Here is an 11,341-nt window from a genome sequence, read left to right as displayed (position 1 = left end):
CAGTCCCCTAATCATCTTTGTTGCTCTTCTCTGCACTCTTTCTAGAGTCTCAGCATCTTTTTTACATCATGGTGACCAAAACTGAATGCAGTATTCCAAGTGTGGCCTTACTAAGGCCTTGTAAAGTGGTATTAATACTTCATGTGATCTTGATTCTATCCCTCTGTTAATGCAGCCTAGCACTGTGTTGGCTTTTTTGGCAGCTGCAGCACACTGCTGGCTCATATTTAAGTGATTGTCCACTAGGACTCTGTGATCCCTCTCACAGTTACTACTATTGAGCAGGGTACCCCCTATACTATACCTGTACATTTGGTTTTTCTTGCCTAAATGTAGAACCTTACTTTTTTCACCATTGAATTTTATTTTGTTAGATAGCACCCAGTGTTCAAGTCTGTCCAGGTCCTCGACATAGAATTCGGACAGAAGACCTCACAACCGATAAGGACGGTCGAACCACAGTAGGCGTTTAAACTACTCAAGGGGTAGATAGGGGAGCAGGTTTAGTAACTACTTCTACAACTTCTCGTGACCCGGATCTTGTCTCGGGACCCCGTGGGGTGATGTGTGAAGGGAGGTTGTAGATGCAGTTCCATTGAGGACCACATGCTGAGTACGGCTGGTCAGCCAGCTACGAATCCATCTGGTGGTGATGCTGTCTAACCCACATTTTTCTATCTTATCGAGTAGTAGGTTGTGATCTACTTTATCAAATGTCTTACTGAAGTCCAAGTAAATTATATCCACAGCATTCCTCTGATCCACTAATTTTGTCACTTGATCAAAGAATGCAATAAGGTTTGTCTGGCATGATCTGTTTTTGACACACCCATGTTGGCTTTTAGTAATGATTTTGTTTGCCTCTAAGTGTTCGCTGATTTGTTGTTTGATTATCTTTTCCAGAATCTTCCCAGGTATTGAGGTCATGCTGATAGGTCTGTAATTTCCTGGATCCATTTTTCCCCCTTTTTTGAAGATGGGAACTACATCAGCTCTTTTCCAGTCCTCCGGTAGTTCCCCAGTGCTTCAGGATCTTTGAAAAATATAGTTCAGTGGTTCTGAGATCACATCTGCCAGTTCCTTGAGAACCTTTGGGTGTAATCTATCTGGTCCTGGTGATTTGAACTCATCTAGGCTGGACAGGTGCTCACTTATCATTTTCTTGCCTATCTTAACTTGTGTTTCTATTCTGTTTTTTATGACACTATTTTTGATAGGTTGGTCTGTTTTTTCCCTTTGTGTAAAGACAGATGCAAAAAACGAGTTAAATAGTTCAGCTTTCTCCCTATTGTTTGTCACCTTCTTGCCACTTTCACCCACTAATGGACCAATCATTTCCTTCACTTTTTTCTTGTTTTTTTACATGTAACCTTCTGATAGATTCTATATATTTCTTCCTGCAGCCATTGAACACCAGGATCTGGATAGCTCATAAAACTAATGTGCTGTATATAATACAGAAGTCATATAAAGTACAAAGTTCTGTGTGTTCAATTCCTGATAGAGGATTTCAACCCTATTGAATAACATTTGGCCTCCTCCTTTAAGAAGTCCCAATAAGTCTGCTTCTAAAAGGAATTTTGGTGGAAAAAATGTGTTTAACTTTAACATTACTGTTGTCAGGGATATTGACAATCCAGACACTATCAGTGTATTGACTACTTCCAATTAACATCTATAATCCTCTTTTAATGTGAAGCAAGCCTCTCAACGGAGTTGAAATGCCTAAAAAAAGATCAAAAGCAGAGCAATTAATTTTATATCCTCTGCTACTTTATGGCTTCTATTCTACTTCTAAAGTAAGAACAATACAAAACATGATACTTGTCTTTACTCCATTTATACATTCTAGAGGCAATGCCAGCGGTTAGGATCCCTAATCACTTCAGATGAACTGAAAGATTTTGATCTGCTGCTGGGAAGGGCAGATTCTTGCTGGTGCGAATGGCATCAGGAAACTCAGTGTTCTTGCTTTAGGGACAGTGATATTCAGTTTCTTCCATTGTTTAGATTTGTTGTCTAAGCAGCAACGCCCCATTCAGTTTCACGAACAGGCTATATTTGATGTAACTTCCTTTCAATCTGCAGCAAAACAGCAAGAAGTACCAGAGAGAACAGAAGGAATATACAACCACTCCAGCTTTGTTTAGAAGAACTGTCCAGGACAAGCTGGCAGGTAAGAAGCGCAGAATTTGTGTATGTACTTAATTTAATTTGTAAAGAAATGAAATTTAAAATAGAGAGAGTGTTCTTGTTGTACCTTTGCTCAGGTTAATAAAGACAAGAATGTGACAAATCTGAGCAGAAAATACGAATGGATTAGGGATTTGTAGGAGTTATACACATTAAGAGCCTTCGCTCAGGAAATCAAGTTTGTGGGTAGCTAAGTGGCTGACATTTGAGGACAAATCAATAGAGCATATCTCTTCAAAGACATCCAAAAATCAAAGTTACATTAGAAATCAGCCATCTGATATAGATACTTTAGAAAAAGAGCTGGATTAGGAACAAAGTAATATTTTTGAGCCTTTTTTTGAATTTGAAATCTGATTGCAACTGTTGATTTTTTTTAAAAAAAAGGACTTTGTTATTCTGTCTGTGTGCATGTGTTTTAAGAGTCCAAAATATTTGTAAGTTTTACTGTATTTGATACTGCCTTTGAAAGTATTGCTTTGATTGCTTTGATCTCTAAAAATATTCTTATTTGTAGTTCTTGTAGAATGTTGCAACCTAATTTACTCATAGGTAAAAGTGGAATTTCCGCCAATTAATAGTGCTGTTTTATAGAATGTTACTCAGATATAAGCTTCTTTGGTTTTAATGGGCCTTACAATGATTAACTAGGCTTCGAAATGCAGCTGGAGTAATGCATACAACTGTAGAATAAATAACTAAAATTTATTTATTCTACATTACATATATACTTACAACAAAGACCATTGTGACTGGAAAAAAAGTTCCTCCTAATCAGCAAAATATACCTGAGCATTTAGATATTTTTATAGAAATTCAGATGCTTTGCACAGAGTATGTTGATTGACAGACAGACAGATAAACAGACAGCATGTTTCTTGTCTCTGTGAGTCAAGAATAGACTTTGTTGATGTTGAATGACCATCAATTCTAATCATATTTTGATGGCCACATGTTGCCCTCCCTCCATCCATGTAAAATAATTCAGTTGCACAGGCCTGAATTCTAGATTATCTGTGTTTTTATTGCAGAAAAAAATGAGAACAATGACTGGGAAGGGAAACCCAGTTATTACTTTCATAATTCACTGACTATCCATTCAGTTGCATAATTGTTTAACAACTGGGTAAAGATATATGACTGTTTAGATTAGAAGGTTAACATTGTGTGAGACACTGGGAAGTTTGCCAGGTGAAACCAGAGGAATTGTGACTTATCACAAAAATTTCTATTTCCTTTTGAGAAGCATACCTTTCATTTTAGATGCGTAAAGCCTATAATTAATAGCTTTACAGTTCTCAGTCTGCTTCCTGAGGATTTGAGGGCAATAGCTTTTTACTATTCTGGATACTACACTGAGGTACCTCTCAGTACAAGATGTGATGTGAAAAATCATGGAAATAGGAATAAATATCAGACTCTGAGGTGGTAACTTTTGACAGTATCAGAGACGGAACAGTGTTAAGCGTATCCCTGAATTAGTTTTGTCTTTCCAAAAGGGCACATCAGATGCCTATGTGAAGGCTACAAAACCAATGGCACTCTCCTATTCCTGAACTAATGGAAACTGGAAACTTAATATATTTAGTACTGGTGTTCATAGCTCAAACATTCATGAATTTGTATTTGAAAGCTACTTAGTAAAGTCCCAGATTCTGTAAACACCTATGAATGAACAAGTATGTGACCTTACTCTTTTCCTGCCTTCACCTCACTCATCTGAGGAGCAAGGAACCTTGGCAGCCCATTGGGCATCATGCTGTATCGTGTTGCAACTAGTTTGTCAGCTGCATACCTTTTCTGAACAGGGTGGCCTGGCTGTGGTAGTTGTGCTCTGTCAATGTCTTGCATATATTTCTGCAGGGACTTTATCTAGATCTGTTCTTGAAAATGATATAGAGACTGAAATTGATAATTGAAGGATCCTTTAGATGGTTTTGGACTTTCATACGTAAGTAACACTTTTTTTGCCCCAATATTAAGATCTATGATGTGGGCAGGAAACTCACTTTAAGGCCTCATGACTGGGCAAAATGCATTATCTGGAAAGGGGGACAAAGCTTTGTCTTTTGTAATACAATGGTTTGAGAAAGCCCGTCCTCCCAGCACTAGACTGGCTCCACACTATTGTTCAGCAGTCCCAGCTGAATACTTGGTTTTCTATTTGAGCATTTGTTGAAAGTCTCTTGGGAAAATCTTTGCATTTCTAATGTACTAGCTGTTTTACTCCTGAACGGTTTTCCACCCAATTTTTATTTTGTTTGTAAGTACACAAATCTCACTCCATTCCCCCAAACCTCCCATGCTTTGATTACTACGGTTCTCCCTTTTTGCAACAATAACAAGAATCAACAACAAGAACAACAAGAACAAGAACAACAACAATAATGATGATGATGATGATGATAATAATAATAATAATAATAATAATAATAATAATAATAATAATAATAATAATAATAATAATAATAATAATACTAGTAATTAAGTTGGAAGGGACTTTGGAGGTCATCTAGTCCAACCCCCTGCTCAGGCAGGAAACCCTATACCATTTCAGACAAATGGCTGTCCAGTCTCTTCTTAAAAACTCCCAAGTGTTGGAGCATTCACCACTTCTGGAGGCAGGTTGTTCCACTGATTAATTGTTCTAACGGTCAGGTTTCTCCTTAGTTCTAGGTTGCTTCTCTCTTTGGTTAGTTTCCATCCATTGCTTCTTGTCCTGCCTTCAGGCGCTTTGGAGAATAGCTTGACTCCCTCTTCTTTGTGGCAGCCCCTGAGATATTGGAACACTGCTATCATGTCCCCACTCGTCCTTCTCTCCATTAAACTAGACATACCCAATTCCAGCAACCATTCCTTATGTTTTAGCCTCCAGTCCCCTAATCATCTTTGTTGCTCTTCTCTGTACTCTTTCTAGAGTCTCAGCATCTTTTTTACATCATGGTGACCAAAACTGGATGCAGTATTCCAAGTGTGGCCTTACCAAGGCCTTGTAAAGTGGTATTAACACTTCATGTGATCTTGATTCTATCCCTCTGTTAATGCAGCCTAGCATTGTGTTGGCTTTTTTGGCAGCTGCAGCACACTGCTGGCTCATATTTAAGTGATTGTCCACTAGGACTCCGAGATCCCTCTCACAGTTACTACTGTTGAGCAAGGTACCCCCTATACTATACCTGTACATTTGGTTTTTCTTTAGAACCTTACTTTTTTCAGTTTCATAATGTTGTTTCCAACAGGACAGGACATAGCCAAAGATCAGTTTGCATCTAACTTACCTAAGATCCCAGCATGTGAGAAGATGCAAGAGGGTGAGGGTCTATGGCAGGTATCTCCAACTTTTCTGGGTTGGCAGCCCTGGGTGGGTGGTGGTGGATGTGCTTTTACATACGCGTGCCAGAGCACAGGGCCACAAGTGTGCAGGCACGAATGGAGCTGCGATTGCATGTGTGACGCCGTGATGTTAGCATGAATGGGGGGAGTGTGAGCTCGCAGTGATACTAGCGCCCACATGACTCTCATGGCATCACTAGCGCTGGCACAAAGCCACGATGCTAGCGCAAGTGGGGAGGTGCACTCATGGCAGTGCTAGTGCCTGCACAACGCTCACGGCATCACTGGCGCGAATGGGCAAGTGCAAGCGAGCACACACACATGCATTAGCCAGCCACTCATGCGGCCTAGTGGCCCTGGCTCGGTAGTGGGCCACGGCCCACAGGTTGGGGACCCCTGGTCTACGTGGTGATGCTCTGTTTTCTATAAAAGTCAAACATTTGCATTATCATCTCCTGTGTGCATGGCTCCCATCTGTTCCTGCATGGACAAAGTCAGTCTATTCAAAATCAAGTAGAAAGCCATTGCTTCCTGACTTGCTCTATGGGGATTTGCCACCCTGCTTTTTTCCTTACTGTGATTGAAAAAAAGTTAGGATAATTGAACAGGTTGAATATTACTCTCTGAGAGAACACATTTTATATCAAAGTATTTCTCAGCCCCAAATAAGTCCAAATAGGTCTTCTGTATCTTGTGTCTTGCCATTTCATTGCTTGATCTTCATCTTTATCTGACTACCTCTGCATTTGGAGCAGATACCATTGAACAAAAGACTATATCTGTCATCCACTTCCTCACAATTACATCTTCTCATATCACTATGTTTACTTACGTTATGTCATCACTATTTTGTGAGTGAACTAAACACCTATTCAGTATTTTTTTATATATATAAATATTTTATTAATTTTCTAGTTTTACAGTCATAAGTATTTAATAAACAATGTGTTGTCTGGGTCCATTAGTAATTCAGTGGTACATATTAACTTCTTCAATCTAGGCCAATATTACACCATCCAATGCTTCCTCTCTTCTTCCGATAGTACACATTTTCCACACTAGGCAAATACAATTCTTAATGTTGTTAATACATATACAATTGAATATCAACATGTTTGTTACATTTTCCTGATAATATCAATAATGTCAGTTTAAAATATCTTTTCTAACCAAAATATATCTTAATTGCATTTGCACTTAATATCCATTTGTTCAATTAATATCCTGTTTTTTCCGCTTTTTAAAAAAATAATAATTTCCCATCAGTATTCAAAATGTCTCTATCACTTATAATTTCTCATAATAAGTTATATTTGGATAACCAAAACCTTCCCTTATTCAAATCCTCTTAGCATTTTCATATTTCCCTTCTCATACCAAAATATAATATTCTAGTTACAAATCCTATCTTTCTAGTTATAATAATACTTCTATTTCTAATAATTATCTATTCTCACCCATGTTCAAACATCTGATTAATAGTATAATATCCCATCTAATGGGTTAAAACCTCTATTTTCTTCAGTCTTACTCTAGCTTTCTTCCTTTGCCAACTAACTTTCCAAGTCAATGCATTTGAATCATCAAGTAATTCTTCCTCTATCTTTGTGTATATTGTTTGGAATAAGAAAGACAATTTGATTAAAATATTTTTGGAAGGACGCTCAGCCCATTGATATTCATTAAACAGCCTCCCTCCTTCTCCAATTTCCCACAATTCTCCTAACAGCTCTATCTTCCATTCAATCAGCTCTTCTTTCTTATCCTCGAGTGTGTTCTGAGATCTTGACAGGTAAGATATCTTTTCCATTTCTGATATTATCGCTACGTCTTCTAATTCTTCATTTGTCTGAGTCTGTCTGTTAGTTCCTTTCTTTAGGTCCTCCATCTTTGGATCTGCTTCCTCTGATTTTCCTTCTATTTTCTGGGTTGCTAGTTCCTTCTTTGTAGTCATTTTCTGGGTTTGTAGATTTAGATTAAAAAATTGTTCTTTTATACCTGTTCAGTATTTCTGTAGCATCCTTGAGATTATTGTTGTAAGCCACCCAGAGATATGATCTAAGGTGGGCAGCCATACAAATCTATAAACAAACAAGCAAACAAACAAACAAAATTCCCCTGGGAGTATGCTACGTATCATTTGTCCCCTTGAGGATGGAAATGAAAAGAGGAGCAGACATCAACTGCATTTTATTTTAAAGCTCTGGATGGCTTTTTCTAGGAGTCTATCTTAACAAGCATGAGAATAAGATGGAATGCTTAGGCATCCAACATGGCCACAAGGCAACTTTCTGTTTCAAGTCCTTAAGCACCACATCCTTCCAGGAAGAAGACAAACCATGAAAAACATCCTTCTCAGGCTTATCCAGACAAAACTGCTTATTAGTCCTCCGTGACTTGTAAGCCATAGTGTAGTAGTCAAGCCATGGGGTGACTTATTTAATCTCTGAGCAACTGTCTGAAGGGCAGAAATTTGTACCAATTTAAAAGATTAAAGAAGCAATTAAGGAACAGATTAAAAGAGAAAATTATAATTGATAGGGTAACTGACACAGATGGGCTGTCAGCTCTATATTTAAAAAAAATACATAGAAGAGAAAGTATCAGAACCATTATTGATGATGAAAGAAATTAAAACAACAAAAACAATATCAAGTATATGACAGGAGGTATACAAAAAGGGATTGACCTGAAGAAATCTCAAACATATAAACCAATTTCTTTTTTAATATTGATTACAACATGTGCACTATTGTATTAGCTGAATATATGAGAAAGTACATTCCCAAAATTATACATAGAGATCAGATAGTTTACAAAAAGGAAAACAGCACCTTTTTCATAAATGCACTAGAATTTATCAACATTGAGAGAAAAAACTCTACAGTACTATTTCTGTAGAAAAAGCTTTTGACAATTTGGAATGGTTCTTTTTTTAATTGGAGGTCTTAAACAAAATATATCCCAGAAAAGAGTTCAAAACTTGGAGGGAGAGTACATACCAACAATAAACTTCAAAGATTACAGTGAACAGAACCCTCTCTGAAAACATTTCAGTTAGCAGAGTCACAAAGCAAAAGTCTCCACTCTCCCCTTTAGGATTTGTAATTTTTCTGGAAGTCTTGGTGAGCAAGATCTAAAAAGATAAATATGCAATTTGGATCAAAATTCAAGGAGAGGAATACAGGATGAAATGTTATACAGATGATGCGGTATTAACAATTGTAAAACCGCAAAGCTCTATACAATAAAACTACTCAAAGATTTTGTTTGCTTTTCCAGATGCAAAATCAATGGAAAAAAAAAAGCCCACAACAAAATAATAAAGCATCTAACTTCCAAAGGAAAAAAATGTGAAAAAAGAGACCGGTTGTGGGAGAACAAAAAAAATATATGGTGAAATATGTAGAACTTTACATAACAGGATGCAGTAAATATGTATTTCAAAACAATAACAAAAATTGTGGAAGGAAATAACGCAAGATCTTGAAAGGTAGAAAAGCTTAGAACTTTACTGGCTAGGGCTTTATAATAAAAATGAATGTATTACCCAATATAAACTTTTCAATTCAAATATCACCAGTTCAAGTCCTAGATAAAAAATTGTAAGATTAGCAAAGAACAATTAATATATTTACATGGAGTGGGGGGGAAAAGAACCAGGAGTAAATTTCAAAATTTTGCAAGACTTAAAAGAGAGATGGTATAGCTTTTCCCAATCTCAGATTATATAGTACAGCAAGCTGTTTATCATCGACAATAGAATGGATAAATTAAATAGAATTGATAAATATCAATTATAGAAGGAGCAGGTTTTGCCAATGTATGTTATGTATAAGAAAATTTCGTAAAATGTGGAATTCCTTAAAAGTTAGGATACACACACATTTCACCATTAGCATCACTATCAAATCCTTTTTATTTCAAAGATAATTACAATAAGAAACATCTTCTAATTTATCTTATAGCATTCTATAAACTTTCTATCTGATATTTGTGTTTATAATTTCTACATATCTTTCTTTTTTATCTTTTTTTTAATGAATACTATTTTTTTTTTAAAAAAAGAAAGAAATGGGAATAGGCAAATAATGAAATCTCTGTCTCGGGCAGAAATGTACAGGTAGTCCTTGACTTACAACCATTCATTTACAGTAGTAATATTCCAAGTTATAACAGCACTGAAAAAAGTGACGTGATTGTAAGATTTTCATACTTACAATCATTGCAGTATTCCCATGGTCATGTGATCCAAATTCAGACACTTGGCAACTGACATGTATTTATGATGTTGCAATGTGATCACTTTTGACAAGCAAAGTCAATGGGGAAGCCAGATTCGCTTAATAATTGTGTTACCAACTTCACAACTGCAACAATTCACTTAATGAGTGTGGCAAGAAAAGTTGTAAAATGGGGAAAACTCACTTAACAACTGTTGCTTAGCAACAGAAATTTTGGGCATTATTGTGGTTGTAAATCGAGGACTACCTGTAATTTGAGTAAGTCTCTTTCCCTTCTTCAGTAATATGATAGTAGAAGTAGTATTAGCGTTCATAATTCTGGCATACTAGTCTGGTCTGCCTTGAAGAGCTGATATCAATCATGCATGTTTGAAGCTGCTTTCCCCTTCAGCCTCCAAGCATCAAGCCAGGACCTCCACAGCTTCACTTAGTAAGCCAGGGGCAGAGATATAAAGCTAGGTATCATCAGCATACTTCACATTATCTCACCCAGCAGCTTTATCTGGATGTTAAACCGGAGAGGAAAAAAAATAACAAAATGTATGGCACTCTACAAAATAAAAGCCCAGTGTAGACCTCTCCCAGCCAGTCAACAGTGCATGGAAGTGTCCCAGCTGAAGAGAGAGAACCAGCACAATAAAGTGTCACCCACATCCTATCCCTGAAGCTGTTCTGTTTCAGGTCTCAAACTCACATAGTTGCTAGGTGAAGAAAGCAATTTACTAAAGTCTGAGCAGATCACAACAGACAAAGAAGAAACTGTAATCAACAAAGTCTATTGGAAAGAAAGCTTGTCTGGGTGGTTTTGCTTTCAAACGAAGCACATTGAAAAGTAGTCAAATCCAGTCCAAAGTTCAGAGAGCCAAGTCAGATTTGTCTGCCAGGCCAAGGTCAGAGATTCACAAGAATGACAAACTAGAGCAGGACAGACAGTTGTTTTCAATGGAGAAATGTATTAGTGTTGTGTCTGAAATCAGGCTGCAGCCAGCTGTCTTTAATTAAGAGAATTACTCTCTTGCTTGTCAAGGAGCCTCATTGAGCTTCTTTGCTCTGCTGTCTGCTCTACTTGCCAATTCTGAAAGTTTGGAGCCCATACATCATCAACTGACTGTTGCAGCTGTTCTGATGGTGCCCAAGTAAGATCAGCTTCAGGTGATTCCTGGCTTAGGGTCTCCTGAGGATAACATTCCACTGGTTCAGCTGGAATAGCTTCTTCAGAGTCTGAGTCCTGGGCCATGACAAGAACTGATCCAGAAGAATACCATGGTTGGTGGTATTTTTTTCATTTTTTCATTTTATTAAACTTATATGCCGCCCTTCTCCCAACAGGACTCAGGGCGGCTCACAGCATATTAAAACAGTACAAAACACAATCCCCAATAAAAACCAATTAAAAACAAATATTTACCGCTGTGTCATATTAAAATACTAATTAAAATTGTCCCTATTTAAAATTCTCCCTAGGCCAGACCCGCTTGCTGAAAAAGCCATGTCTTGAGGGCGCGGCGGAAAGATAGGAGATCCGGAATCGTCCGGATCTCGGGGGGTAGTTCGTTCCAGAGGGTGGGGGC

At 37.4% G+C, this 11,341-nt stretch overlaps 1 protein-coding gene across 1 annotated transcript in view; it reads left to right on the top strand.

Annotated features, from left to right (window-relative positions):
• The first annotated feature begins 2,079 nt into the window (after positions 1-2,079).
• Positions 2,080-11,341, top strand: part of ADGRF5 (adhesion G protein-coupled receptor F5) — a 48,044-nt gene continuing 38,782 nt past the window's right edge. Inside the window, exon 1 of the mRNA XM_029283409.1 lies at positions 2,080-2,176. The gene's annotated coding sequence lies outside the window, so the exon portion shown is untranslated. The remainder of the gene's footprint in view (positions 2,177-11,341) is intronic.

Source organism: Protobothrops mucrosquamatus, unplaced genomic scaffold, assembly GCF_001527695.2.
Source record: "Protobothrops mucrosquamatus isolate PMUCROS unplaced genomic scaffold, P.Mucros_1.0 scaffold78, whole genome shotgun sequence".
Lineage (NCBI taxonomy): Eukaryota > Metazoa > Chordata > Lepidosauria > Squamata > Viperidae > Protobothrops > Protobothrops mucrosquamatus.
This window is presented reverse-complemented; position numbering and strand designations above follow the sequence as displayed.